The 15,523-nt window shown below is 38.0% G+C and overlaps 1 protein-coding gene across 1 annotated transcript in view; it reads left to right on the top strand.

Annotated features, from left to right (window-relative positions):
* PLPP4 (phospholipid phosphatase 4) overlaps nucleotides 1-15,523 on the top strand; it is a 157,661-nt gene that overhangs the window by 22,966 nt on the left and 119,172 nt on the right. The window lies entirely within an intron of this gene.

The raw sequence follows: 15,523 nt of genomic DNA, 5'->3' as shown, positions 1-15,523 counted from the left end.
AAAAGCAATTCAACAATAAACTAATTATCGAGACAGATGGTGAGCTTTCCTCCACTGGATATGTTCAAGCATAGTCAGCCATAGTCATAATTGCTTTAAATTATATTCCTGAACTGAGCAAGGGATTGGACTAGATACCTTAAATGGTTCTTTCCAATTCTGAAATCTCAAATGAACTATAAGTGGAGGTGCTGATTGAATCAATCAGAGCAGTTAGCATTGCAATGGCCAGGGGAGCAGAGCCAGGATATGAGAAATAGGAATCAGGGATGGAAGTAGTAGATTAGGAAGATGAAATGTGAAATCTAGAAAAGAGAAAAACGATTATCTAAAAGTCGGGTTTATCAGAACAGACTCTAAAAACAAACCCAAACAAACAGTCTGAAAGAAAGGATCAAATTCCACATTGAACAAGGGGTCAGATAAGAAAGTAAGTACAGTAGAAAAAATAGGGAAACATCATTTAGAAGCTGATTGGGATAAAAAAAAATAGAAACTTGATTATAAGGAAAAGCAAGAAAGAGTTGGGATGAAATTACTGCTACCCTTATTAGTGCATAACTAGTTTTTGAATCACTCAAATAACTATGAAGCATGTTAAAATATTGGAGAATCTTTGTAGCTCAGGGATAACATGACGGATCCTTGACGCTCTCTAAGCTTGGTTGTTTTCTTGCAGAAATCTGCAAATCACTACTCACTTGCACTGATGATGTTACTTAGTATGGGTAATATAAGAAAACAAGCAAGCTCAGACAGAACCATGCTAAAATATTGCTCCTTCATTATAATTCTTAACATGATGGAAGGGGTGCATTATGAAATACTTAATATATAAACATTTTATCTGTTTTTAATTGTAATTATTATTTCAAAATCAGGCTTTTTTCATTTTTCCTGCTAAATTTTCTTCCACAAGCAGGAATGAACAACTAGGAAAGTTGTTCAGAAAGTTTCAAGAATCACAGGTAAATTATGTTTAAAGAATAAATCTTCAATGTTTTTCAGCAACTATAATTATTCAAGAATAAATCCTATATAAAGAAATAATGCTTGAATTCTTTTGCATTTAATTTTTCCCTACCCTTTTTAGTTCCATTTTGTGAAGCTAAATTGGGTATGTTTTTCAATTAACTTGCATTTTATTGGCTCATCTGTTTTTTTTAATCCTTAGTTCATATATTTTTGAGAAACTCAAAGACCACAAAGAATCAACAGCTCCAGCCATATTTGTGCAACTTCTATAAAGTTGTGTCTTACTTTGCAAAAGTATAGTCTTTCCACGGGGCTCTACAATGAGAAGCATTACTTCATAAGATAGAGAGGTAATATTACGCTATTCCATTAGAAATTAGAATAATATTGGACCAGATTACCTCCGGAACTGCCTGCTACCGCACGAATCCCAGCGACTGATAAGGTCCCACAGAGTTGGCCTTCTCCGGGTCCCGTCAACTAAACAATGTCGTTTGGCAGGCCCCAGGGGAAGAGCCTTCTCTGTGGTGGCCCCGGCCCTCTGGAACCAACTCCCCCTGGAGATTAGAACTGCCCCCACCCTCCCTGTCTTTCGTAAACTACTCAAGACTCACTTATGCTGCAGGCATGGGGGAGTTGAGATATTCCTTCCCCCTAGGCCAGCGTTTCCCAACCGGTGTGCCGCGGCACACTGGTGTGCCGCGACACACCGTCAGGTGTGCCGCGGCGAGAGGCGGCAGAGGAGAGTGGGCGGATCGGGCGGGCAATGGGGCAGGGGGGAGAAGCCAGGGGCGCGTTTGGCCGGAGGCACCGTGGGGAGGCAAGGGCAGCCGCGGCTCCCTTTACTCCTACTGCCGCACCTCCCTGCCCCTGCCTCCCCACGGTGCCTCCGGCCAAATGCGCCCCTGACTTCTCCGCCCTGCCCCATTGCCCGCCCACTCTCCTCCGCCGCCGCCTCCTGCCTTGGGGCGAGCAATCCGGGAGTCCGGGACTGTGTGGCTTTGCGCCATGAAGAGAAAACGGCCGACTTTTCCCTGCTGCCGTTTTCTCTTCATGGTGCAAAGCCACACAGCCCCGGACTCCCGGATTGCTCGCCCCAAGGCAGGAGGCGGCGGCGGAGGAGAGTGGGCGGGCAATGGGGCAGGGCGGAGAAGCCAGGGGCGCATTTGGCCGGAGGCACCGTGGGGAGGCAGGGGCAGGGAGGTGCGGCAGTAGGAGTAAAGGGAGCCGCTGCTTCCCCTGCCTCCCCACGGTGGCAATAGCAGCGGCTGAGGCTTTCACTTGAGGCATCGGGAGTGCTAATAGTGGCGGCGGCGGGAATAGCGGGGGGGGCTCCTGCAAGTGGAAGCCTCAGCCCTGGAGCCCCCTCGCGCCCATGGCTTCTCGTCAATGCCTCTGCCTGCCCGATCCGTGGGAGTGCTAATAGCGGTGGCGGGAATAGCGGGGGGGGGGCTCCTGCCCGCCGCTGCTATTAGCACTCCAGCGGATCGGGCAGGCAGAGGCATTGACGAGAGGCCATGGACGCGAGGGGGCTCCAGGGCTGAGGCTTCCACTTGTGGCTGTCCCCGCCCGCCCGATCCTTCCTTCTCTCCGGATTTTTTTGGGTGCGGCTTCTTCCACAGCGGTGGCTGCAGCGGCGCTGGCAATCCGGCCGCTAGCCGCTCCAAGCGCTGTGGGAACGCCCACCCCTCTCACAGTCCCGTCCTGGGCTGTCAGTAAAGGGGCTGCTTGCTCGGAACATTCAAACTAAGGGAAACCTTCGCTGGCCTCCACAGAGAAGAAAGGAAGAGAGAGAACGAGAGAGAGCAACAGAGAGAGAGAGAGAGTGAGAAAGAACAAGAGAGAGAAAGCATGAAAGAGAGAGAAAGAAAATAAGAGAGAACAAGAGAGAGAGACTAAGAGAGAGAGAAAGAAAAGAGAGAGAGAAAATAAGAAAATGAGAGAGAGCAACAGAGAGAGAGAAAGAACAAGAAAAAGCACGAGAGAAGAAAAGCAAGAGAGAAAAAGAGAGATAGCAAGAGATACTGAAAGAAAGCAAGAGAGAGAGAGAGAGAGAGAGAAAAAGAAAGCAAGAGAGACAGGAAGAGGAAAGGAGAGAGAGAGAGAAATGAGAACAAAAAGGGGAGGAGAAATGAGAAAATGATTGAGGCAGAGAATGAGAGGAGAGAGAAACGAGAGAGAGAGAGGTGATTCTTGAAGCATATGGTAAAAAGCACCCAAATAATAAGAAAAAAACCCCAGCCCTCACCTGTTTTTGAAAAGAATAAAAGAGAATTAAACCCCAGCCCTCACCTGGTTTTGGAAATGGTTGGAGTGTGTATACATACACACACATAAGGGGGGGAGAGAGACAGGGATGGAAAAAGAGGAGAAGTGAAAGGGAGAAGGAATGAGGGAAAAAGGGAGGAAGAGAGAGAAATGAGAAACATGAGAGAGAAAAGGGGGAAAGACAGGAGAAGTACCCATAAATGAGACAGTGGTATAAATTTCAGGAGGGATGATTGATGATTGACTGTATTTATAAGGGGATGTTACATGGGATTATATATATGAGGGGGTTATTTATGTATGTATGTATGTATGTGTGTATGTATGTATGTATGTATGTATGTATGTATTTATTTATTTATTTATTTATTTATTTATTTATTTATTTATTAGATTTGTGTCATTTTGGTTGGTGGTGTGCCCCAGGATTTTGTAAATGTAAAAAGTGTGCCGCGGCTCAAAAAAGGTTGAAAATCACTGCCCTAGGCCATTATAAGTTATTCATGGTATGTTTGTGTGTATGTTTGGTTTTATAATAAGGGTTTTTAGTTGTTTTATTATTGGATTGTTACATGCTGTTTTTATCATTGTTGTTAGCCTCCCCGAGTCTACGGAGAGGGGCGGCATACAAATCCAATAAATAAAATAAAAATAAAAATAAATAAATATATTAAGGTTGTCTTGCTTTAAATTCATTCTCACACAACAGCAATTACAGAAGGCATCTCCGCATCAGTCTTTGTGTTTCCTGTGTATTGCAGCAGTCTGATGCAGTCTCTGTGGTTACATTTTAGCTGTTGATGGAAATTTAAAATTACTTAAGTTTCACTGAGAACGGTAGTTCATGTGGAATAAGAAGGGGTTTTTTGTTGTTGTTATAGAAGTAATGCAATATATTCCTGGGTAAGAACATGCATTATGATTGCGTTCTTTTAGCTGACCTTATTAAAATTGTTCTGGGATCTTGTTTCTAAGAATGTGCAGACTTGAGAAACTTATGATAATTATTGAAGTTCTGGTTATTGACACGGAGCAAGGTTATTTCCCTTGCTTGTTAAAACCACACCTCTATGCAGGAAGAAAAGCAGGAGGAAAAACATGCCTTCTAACTAAATATCCTTTTTTTAGGGGTCATCATACTTCCTGAATTTTTTATTTAATAGGTAGAAATCAGCAGTTAGGTAGCATAAAAATAAAAAATAAGGAATAAAAGTACATCTTCCTTGTAATAACTTCCATCATAGCCTACCTTGTAGCATCTGGTACAGTTTTCATTTGACCTATTAGCAGAGCTGGCAATAGAATATTAGAATCTGAAATTTGGAAGAGATCATTTACGTTGTCTAATCAAACTTGTATTCATTGTAGGAATCTACATTAAGACATAAGGCTGCGTAGCTTTTATTTGGACATAATAAATCAGAGAAGACTACTTTGAGTTAGTTGTCTCCATAGCTAGTCATAGATCCAGTTTACTTCATGGCATCCAATCGTATTCATCTAGGGTGGTAATTAGAATATCACAAGATTCTTTGTCAAACATTTTGCAGAAATATAGTTATATTGTATCTACTGTAATCTTACAAACTGGAGCAAAAATGAGATGATCTGGCAAAAGTCCTATTGTCAAATCATTACATAGAAACATAGAAGTCTGACGGCAGAAAAAGACCTCCTGGTCCATCTAGTCTGCCCTTATACTATTTTCTGTATTTTATCTTAGGATGGATATGTATTTATCCCAGGCATGTTTAAATTCAGTTACTGTGGATTTATCTACCACGTCTGCTGGAAGTTTGTTCCAAGGATCTACTACTCTTTCAGTAAAATAATATTTTCTCATGTTGCTTTTGATCTTTTCTTGATATGGGGTTGAAACGTCCTAGGCATGGATTTTGGGTTGGCCATATTATAGTTTCCTGGTTACCCACTTTTATGGATTTTTAAGATACGGAAGGCATCTGAACATCATCTGACATTTCACCAGTGCTCCAGGATTCCTCAGAGAGAATAAATACAAGTTTAGTCAAACTGTCAGCAAGTATAATGACATGTGGGAATAACCTTAGGAGATAGGAGGAAGAGCAATAGACAGAAGTCAGATAAACAGCAGCTGAATCTGCAGAAGACCAGAGGATGTGGCAATCATCTCAGAAGAGACATTCCTGGTTTCTTGGACTGTGGAGATATGTGTGTTTGTGTGTGGCGGGGGGGGGGGCAGTGTACTTTCAGCCTAGCAAGACTGTTAATTTAACCTTACAATAAAGTTATAGCTAGTATATCTGGCTGTGCTTCTTGTCTGGATTAGCTCATAAAGCTAACAGTACATTCCTTCCTATAATTTATGCAATTTATGCAATTTAACTGTCCATATACAAACCCATTCAAAGTCAAGGAGAATTTTATGATTTCAACCTTCATTGTTGACTCTTTTTATCTTTTTCTTCACAGTTGCACAAAGAACTGTTTTTGGCATTCTTTGCCAATCCCCACTCATTTAGCTTTCTTGATAGCAGCTATAACACTCTAATGCTATATACTGTAACTGAACATTATAATATTTCTCTATATGACTTGTTTCTCTTCCAGTCTCCTCTATGTGGCCTATTTGAATTTAGTTATTAGCTAATTTTGTAATGGAGCTACATTATTTGACCATATTTATTTATTTATTTATTGGATTTGTATGCTGCCCCTCTCCGCAGACTCGGGGCGGCTAACAACAGTAATAAAACAGTATATAACAATAATCCAATACTAAAAAAACCCCAATCATACATACAGACATACCATGCATAAAAATTTTAAAGGCCTAGGGGGAAGTGTATCTCAGTTTCCCCATGCCTGGCGGCAGAGGTGGGTATTAAGCAGCTTACGAAAGGCAAGGAGGGTGGGGGCAATTCTAATCTCTGGGGGGAGTTGGTTCCAGAGGGCCGGGGCTGCCACGGAGAAGGCTCTTTCCCTGGGTCCCGCCAGGCGACATTGTTTGGTTGATGGGACCCGGAGAAGACCCACTCTGTGGGACCTAACTGGTCGCTGGGATTCATGCAGCAGAAGGTGGTCCCTGAGGTAATCTGGTCCGGTGCCATGAAGGGCTTAATAGGTCATAACCAACACTTTGAATTGTGACCGGAAACTGATCGGCAGACCAATGCAGACTGCGGAATGTTGGTGTAACATGGGCATATTTGGGAAAGCGCATGATTGCTCTTGCAGCTGCATTCTACACGAACTGAAGTTTCCGAACACTTTTCAAAGGTAGCCCCTGTAGAGAGCAATACAGTAGTCGAGCCTCGAGGTGATGAGGGCATGAGTGACTGTGAGCAGTGACTCCCGGTCCAAATAGGGTCGCAACTGGTGCACCAGGCGAACCTGGGCGAACTTTCCTATCCCTACAACCCCAGTTTACCATTTCCTGATAGAAAAAAACCCCTCTTGTTGGAAAAGAAAGAACCAAATAAAATGAGTTGCTATTTTATATTATTATTATTATTATTATTATTATTATTAATAATAATAATAATAATAACAGAGTTGGAAGTCTTCTAATCTAATGCCCAACTTAGATAGGAAACTCTACATTACTTCAGACAGATAGTTATCCAACATCTGCTTAAAAACTTCCAGTGTTAGAGCATTCACAACTTCTGGAGGCAAGCTATTCCACTGAGGAATTGTTCTAACTGTCAGGAAATTTCTCCTTAGTTCTAAGTTGAAATTTCCTGACAGTTGGAACAATTATTTTCATTGCCCAACTATTTTCCCATCTTCACTGAGATACTCGCATTGTTCCCTACATTTCTAAAAAAAAAAAGCATTATATTTTGTTCCTAGCATATTCCCAAAGTTGTCTAAGAGGGAAGATTGGTGGTATAAAAATTTAATAAATGAATAAGTAAAAACATTTACTGTATTTCACCCATCTGAACTGTTGCTTTCCTAATAACATCTCTATCATCCTTCCTAGATGTGATCTGTTTTGATTTTTCACATTCAATGTGCTAGATAATGAATATATTTTGGATCTTTTAATTTTTTTATATAATTTTCCCTAAATGTCCCTAGAGTGTCTTTGGAAATAATTCACAAGATGTGCCTACACAAATATAGCTGTAACTGTACAACTAAATTCTCAAGCTATTAGAGATAACATGATAGGAAATATGTGTTTATTTCAATGGAAAGGCCTCACAAATTCTGAAATTTAAATTTAGTGAGTCACAATTTTATAAAGTTTGAGTAACACCACCTTCTTTATTGCTAAAGCACATCTTCCAAAATTGAATATACTGTTTTGGAGAATTATTGGAGGAAATTTTCTGCCACATTTTCCATTCAGTTGTCTCAAGATGCTTGTTAAAAGAGGTTTTTATTTTCTTAACTTTGTATCATAACATGTTTATCTTCTGTTCAGACATGAATGATGTTTGGTGTGTGTACTAGATGATTTCCCAGAAGTATAATGTTGGAATTGGCATATATGACATAAATAAATTGAAAATACAAATTGAAGAGCTTTAGGATTTAACTATGGATAATATTCAACTCTTTCTCCTTCTATATTAAAGGAGGAATTTCATAAAAATATGGTTTGCAATAGTATGCCAACTCTAGTTTAAATTTTATGATAGTGCTATTTTAGCAAAAGTTGAAATAATGCAAATTTGATAGCAGCAGCAGATCATTTTATGCTGGAAAGACTGGTGCAATGTGTTATGTATACTCTAAGTCAATTGATTGAATCAGTTGGTGAATTATTGTCGTTTGAGGAATTGCAGCATTAGTTTCATTTATAAAATATGCAGAGTGGCCATAACTTAAAATACTTTTTGACATTATATATGCCTCAGTGCACCATAACTCTTTATTTGTGGATGAATAGACAGACTCACCACAAAATAATATGCATATAACTGTTATTTACAAGCATTTATTAAATTGTGTTATGTTAGACTTCAAGAATATAAGGGAATAGAGCTGTGTAGCCCTTTGGATTCAAAGTTAAAAACCCTGCTGTTCTGTTCGGGTCTGTGAGACCCGAAATCAAAGTTTGAGACCCTGTAAAAAATTTTCCCTGCATATCTGAAACTTGAAATTTCATGGCTTTTCATCATTTCAGGGGTTCTCTCTATGAGAATTTTTTTTGGGGGGTGGGAGGTTTCTTTCTTGCTGAAAAAAAAAAACCTCCCTAATGTTATGTTCCCGGGTCACCCTGACCCGGACCGAAAACTCTTCATTTGCAGTGCTTATGTTTGGTCTTTTTGAAAGCTTTTTTCACTTGGAAAGTAGTCTGAACATTTCTTCACACAATGGAATGAAAATTGAACTGAAAAAATTAATCCTTATTGGTTTATTTTGCCCATAAATGTGCCTCCCCCCCGTTTTTGTGAAAGTTTTTTCAATTTATGGATAGTTTTGCTTGCAAAATGCAGTCTATTTTACTGGAGTTGGTGTGGGAATGGTACCTTGAACATTTCTGAATATAAGAAAAATATAAAGGAACTGAAAAAAATGATTCTTATTGGTTTTTTAACATCAGAAATAAGGCCTCCCCCCCCCTCGGCTGCTTGAAACCATTTTCACTTTTTATTTTTTAATGCTCCAAATCCGAAATATTCTTTAAAATATTAGGCATTCATTTACTCAATTTAACAATGCTGATCATCAAGAAATATTTTTGGGGTGGTGGCTAATTGTTTTCTGGGCAAAAAAAAATCATCACTTCAAATCTGTTTCTGTTCGTATGTGACCGGACCAAAAAGAATTTTTTTAGGTACTTGAATTTGATCTTTTTGAACACTTTTTCAACTGGAAAACTACTTTGAACATTTATGAACATAATGATATAAAAATTGAACTGGAAAAATTGAGACTTATATTTTTATTTTGATCAAAAAGCCCCTCCCCCCATCCTTTCTGAATTTCGTGTCAATTTCTACTTTTTAAGGCTACAAATCCCTAAGGAATTTTCCCCCAAAAGGTTTGATATACTAAATTGAACATTTCTGAATATAAGAAAAATATAAATGAACTGAAAAAAATGGTTCTTATTGGTTTATTTTTGCCACAAAAGGGACACACACCCCCGGCCTTGCTGTGTGCCATTATTGTCACTGTTTATACATATTTGTCTAGAAATATTTGGAATATCCTTTTGAAAATCAAGCACATTGTAGCCAGATAACTAATTTTATGAAAGAAATCCATTTTACTAAAAAAAAGTATGTAAGTTTGAAATTAACAGCATAATTTTTATATAAATTGAAATCACTTTATATGCAAAATAAACCAATATGCATCAATTTTTCCACTTCAATTTTCATATCATTATGTTCAGAAATGTTCAAGCTACAAATCCCACACCAACTTTAGTAAAATAGAATGGATTTTGCAAGCAAAACTATCCATAAATTGAAAAAACTTTCACAAAAACAGGGGGGGAGGCACATTTATGTGCAAAATAAACCAATAAGGATTAATTTTCTCAGTTCAATTTTCATATCATTGTGTGCAGAAATGTTCAAGCTACCCATCCCACACCAACTTTAGTAAAATAGAATGGATTTTGCAAGCAAAACTATCCATAAATTGAAAAAACTTTCACAAAAACGGGGGGGGAGGCACATTTATGTGCAAAATAAACCAATAAGGATTAATTTTTTCAGTTCAATTTTCATTCCATTGTGTGAAGAAATGTTCAGACTACTTTCCAAGTGAAAAAAGTTTTCAAATTGACCAAACATAAGCACTGCAAATGAAGAGTTTTCGGTCCGGGTCAGGGTGACCTGGGAACATAACATTAGGAACTTTTTTTGAACAGAACAGCAGGGTTAAAAGAGGCTTTGCAGCTCCTGGGAGAAAAAGAAGTTTGGTTTAATGATGAAATAGATACATACTATACACTCCTGCACATTCCAATGCAATTTTTTTGCTTTCCTATCCAAAGTACTGTACAACACAATCCTTAATAGGAGAACAATTGGGGGAACTAGAATATCTGCCCTATCTATGTCATATAAAAATACATCAACATCTTTTATTGAAACAAATTGTATAACAGCTTTGCTTAATCTTAAAAAAAAAAATCTTATATTTTATACTTCATTTTCTTGGAAAATTTCTTGTGGCAAATTTCCAGTTTAGTTTGCAGCCAGTTAATCCTTGCATCCAGATCACAGCAAGAATGGAAACCACTCAAAGCATCTGGCAAAGGTTTTGCTTGCTTTTATGCATTTAATATCATCAGACATCAAAATCAGGTTACTGGGAAAACCACAACAAAAACCATGCAATGCAAGGAAAAGGACATAAACATCTGAGAAGAGATTAAAAGTGCAGAGGGCTTATCAGCAATTTATATTACCTATATGTCATAAATCAGAAGGGAATGGAATTTTCTAGAGCCACTGGGAGTAATATTTCCTCTTTTCTATTGGGGAGGAAAAGGGACATTTTCTTATAGTCTTAAACTAAAAGTCAAGTATGTCGGTGGAACAGTCCTCCCTTAGAGCTTTGGGTAGAGGACAATTTTCTTCATTTCTGCAAGGCATTAAAGACATTCCTCTTTGATTTGGCAGATTAAAACATCCTTGTTCTGGGAAAGGTTGGGAATGGTTTTAACATGTTTCGTGGTTTGATTAGATATGTTCTAGTTAAAGGTGTGTGTTGCCTACTGTCTGTCTTTGTTAGTTTTATATGGCTTGCTGTTATTGCCCTTTGTTAAAAGGACATTATAAATAAACATTTATTATTATTATTATTATTATTATTATTATTATTATTATTATTATTATTATTATTATTATGTATTCTTTGTATTCATTGAATAAATTGAAAAACACTATCAAGGAAACAATTTGGTGGTTGGGAGTAATGTATGTCATGATTATTGATATCATGGGAAAAAGTTCTTTAGGTTTGATTGGGTTCCAAATAGATGAGCTGTATTCGAGGATAGGTTTGGCAAAAGTTTTGTAAGCTCTGGTAAGTAGTGTGAGATTGCCAGAGCAGAAGCTACGTAGGATTAGGTTTACAACTCTTGAAACCTTCTTGGCTATGTTGTTGCAGTGGGCTTTGGCACTTAAATCTTTTGTTATTAGTATTTTTTTTTTATTTTGTCCAATACATAATACACATTGAAGAGAATAGATATGTAGTAATATAAATAAAGAAAAGGATAGAAGGAAAGATATAAAAGTATAGGAGAACATATATGAAAGGAATAAAAGATAAATGAGATGATAGACAATTGGACAGGGGACGGAAGGCACACTGGTGCACTTATGCATGCCCCTTACTGACCTCTTAGGAACCTGGAGTCAATCGTGGATAGTCTAAGGGAAAATGTTGGGGGTTAGGGGTTGACACTACTGAGTCAGGTAATCAGTTCCACGCTTCGACAACTCAGTTGCTGAAGTCATATCTTTTTACAGTCAAGTTTGGAGCAGTTAATATTAAGTTTGAATCTGTTGCGTGCTCTTGTGTTGTTGCGATTGAAGCTGAAGTAGTCATTGACAAGTAGAACATTGCAGCATATGATCTTGTGGGCAATACTTAAATCGTGTTTTAGGCGTCGTCATTCTAAGCTTTCTAGACCTAGGATTGATAGTCTGCTTCTGTAGGGTATTCTGTTTCGAGTGGAGGAGTGAAGGGCTCTTCTGGTGAAGTATCTTTGGACATTTTCAAGGGTGTTTATGTCCGAGAGGTGGTATGGGTTCCAGACAGATGAGCTGTATACAAGGATGGGTCTGGCAAAAGTTTTGTAGGCTCTGGTGAGTAGTGTGAGATTGCCGGAGCAGAAGCTGTGTAGGATCAGGTTAACAACTCTAGAAGCCTTTTTGGTGATATTTTTGCAGTGGGCTTTGGCACTTAGATCATTTGATATTAGTATTCCAAGGTCTTTTACTGATTGGTGGTTGGCTGTGAGATTTTGTTTATTCAGTTTATATATGAGGTTCAGATTCTTTTTGCCGATGTGGAGGGTAGAACGTTTGCTGGTTGATATTTGAAGTTGCCAGGTGTTAGACCAATCTGAGACAAAGTCAAGGTCTTTTTGGAGAGTGGATGTGTTGTCCGTGGTGTTGAAAAGTTTTACATCATCGGCGAAAAGAACACAGTTGCTTGTGATATGGTCGCAGAGGTCGTTGATGTAGAGAATGAATAGAGTAGGTCCTAGTACGCTGCCTTGGAAAACACCACTTTTAACAGGGACAGGGGTGGAAATGGCGCTTCCAATTGTGACAACTTGTTGCCTGTTTGACAGGAATGCAGTAATCCAGCTGTGGAGGAATCCTGAGATGCCATAGGATTTGAGTTTTAGGAGTAGTTTGTCATGGACCACTGAATCGAAGGCTTTGCAAAAGTCAATATAAATTGCATCAATGGATTTTCCTTGATCTAGCTGGGTAGTCCATATGTTTTTGCAGTGAAGTAGTTGAAGGTTGCAGGATAATTTCTTTCTGAATCCAAATTGTTTGTTAGAGAGTAGGTTATTATATTCTAATAAAAGGATGATTGATTGATTTATAATTGATTGCATGACTTTGCATGAGACTCAGCATAGCGAAATTGGTCTGTAGTTGTCAACGACAGAAGGGTCTCCTTTTTTGAAGATGGGGATGACTACTGCTTTTGACCATAGCTTGGGGAGTGGGCTGGTCCTGAAGGAATTTTGAAAGATGATGCTTAGTGGTTCGGCTATAGCAGAAGAAAGTTTTTTTAGGAAGTATGCGCAAAGACCATCTGGTCCGACTGATAGAGAAGGTTTGAGGTCTTGGATTGCTTTTTCAACACGGTCTATAGTGAAGTCTACTTGGGTTAGGTCGTTGAGAGAGTTTGAGGTTTGATTTGTGAAAATGGGGGATGAGCCATTACTGTTAATGAAGACAGAGCCAAATAAAGAGTTGAAGAGGTTAGCTTTGGATGGATCATCATGGTATTCTTTGTTGTTGAGTCCAACAAGAGGTGGAATAGGTCTAGAGTCTTTGAGTTTGTTGTTGACAAAGTTGTAGAAGGCTTGGTTAGATTTGGTGTGAAGGAGATTTTCCTCTTGTTTGCTGTGGTAGTTGAGACATTCTGCTTTTATTTGTTGGCAAATGCTTTTGTAGCATCTTTTGAAGTTGGTTACTTGGCCTTTTTATTTTTACACCAGAGAGATCTTTTTTTGGTTTGTAGTTTCCTTATTGTCACAGGTAAGTTATTTTTTGTTTTACTTCTGGTTGAAGTTAGTGGTACATGTAGTCTGATAAGTCTTTTAAATTGTATTAAGAATGTGTTGTAGAAATCATCAATAGTGTTGCAGTTAGAAAATATAGTTCGCCAGTTGAGAATTGAGAGATTGGCATCTATGAGTTCGTAGTTGGTTTCCTAAAATTGTACTTAGGTGACACACATTCTTGTATCTTCCCACCATTCTGAAGCTTCCTTAGCTGTTCACACTTCTCATTCTGAAAAGCAAAAATAAAATATGAAGTAGCTCATGTTTTATATCTTCCTGTGAGATTTAACTGAAATGTGGAGAGGCTGAAGATTATTGGGAGAGATAATTGCATGGCCAAGGACAACAAATTAAAACACATCTTTGACTACCTTGAGTCTAAATAAATTTATAGATATCAATTTTACCCATGAGAATTTATCTTTTCTGAAATAAATTTAAAAATCAGATTGTCTTTCATCAAATGTAATGAGAGTTAGTAAAAAGAAAAATAGGATATAATCTGCACGGTGCTCTTGTAGTTTTTAATTTATAAACTTTAGATATTTAGCTATTTGTGCATGTACACAAAGAAGAACAGAAATAATATGAGTCATATTGTTATTTGAAAATAGATATACCCACAAATTGGATTTAAATAACGACTGGTCTAAATTCTCTGATCTGATAAACATGATTCTAGATTTATTAAAATCTTTAACTTAAAACTTTTATTAGTTCTTTATGTATTCGCTATTGGGACTTTATGAAATTTTGAAAAGTTGGTTCAATTTCAAGATTTGATTGATTTCTCCCTTTCAAATTGAATCTCAGGAGTAATTTAAAATTACAGGTAATCCAATCTTTTTCAGAGAGAACTGAAAGCATTTTTGAAATTTCAGTAGAATTTCTACTGATTTTTAACTATTAAAGTTTTTCTTTTTTTAATGTAGTGATTGATTCTCTAAAAATGAGATGAATAGCTAGCCAATGACTTTTGCTAATTAACTGACCAGTTCAGAACTGTAAGTGGTCAGAAGAAAGACAACAGTCTAGTCTACTGTTAAGACAGGCTTATTATTTTTACACAATATTTGAAAATATTTCTCCTTTAATAGAGAAAATCACAATGAAGTGAGACCTTTTCCACATTGGTTCAATACATTTAATAAGTTTTATTTATTCTTACACAAGGATTCCTTTTTTCGTTCCTTCTAATTCTGTCTGAAAAATGTAGAAGTAATTGAACAGCTTGCCTTCAGAAGTTGTGAGTGCTCCAATACTGGAAGTTTTTTAGAAGATGTTGAATAACTATATGTCTGAAGTTATGTAGGGTTTCCTGCCTAAACAGGGGGTTAGATTAGATGACATCCAAGGTCCGTTCCAACTCTGTTGATGTTATTATTAATAAAAATTTTGATGCACGATTGCAAAATCCTTGAAACTATCTCAAAGAAACCTGGTGAATTCTTAATGGGTTCCATCATTCTGCTTTTATGCCCAGCCTATTCAAGGAATTCTTATATTTCTCCATTGCATCATATGCATATATTTTTCCATTGCATTATCTGTGTCTATTGGATTGAATCTTGACTTTGTTTAAATCTTCTTGTCTTGAAATCTTGAATTTGTTGGCTTCTTTGAACCTAGAATTTATATCAATGAAGACTGATTTATATCAATGAAGACTGTATTACATACCCTGTTTCTTTCCAAAATAAGACATCCCCTAACAATAGGTCCAATTGGGCTTTTGAGTACATGGCAATGAGGCCAAGAGCTTATTTCAGGGTTCAAAAGAATATAAGACAGGGTCTTATTTTTGGTGAAACACAGTAGCTTTTTGTTACCTAAGATGGTTATTAACTTATCCAAGTACAGTGGTACCTTAAGATACGAACCCCTCGTCTTACGAACAACTCGTGATACGAACCCGGGGTTCAGCAAAATTTTGCCTCTTCTTACGAACTTTTTTCGTGTTACGAACGGCAAACCCGAACTTCCGGGTTTGGCATTCCGGAGGCTGCTGGGAAGTCCCGCAGCCCGGCTGTCACCTTTTAAAACAGCCAGGGGGCTTCCCAGTTG

This window comes from Erythrolamprus reginae, chromosome 5 (assembly GCF_031021105.1).
Source record: "Erythrolamprus reginae isolate rEryReg1 chromosome 5, rEryReg1.hap1, whole genome shotgun sequence".
NCBI classification, from domain to species: domain Eukaryota; kingdom Metazoa; phylum Chordata; class Lepidosauria; order Squamata; family Dipsadidae; genus Erythrolamprus; species Erythrolamprus reginae.
Note: the sequence above shows the minus strand (reverse complement) of the source record. Positions and strands in the feature narration are given on the sequence as shown.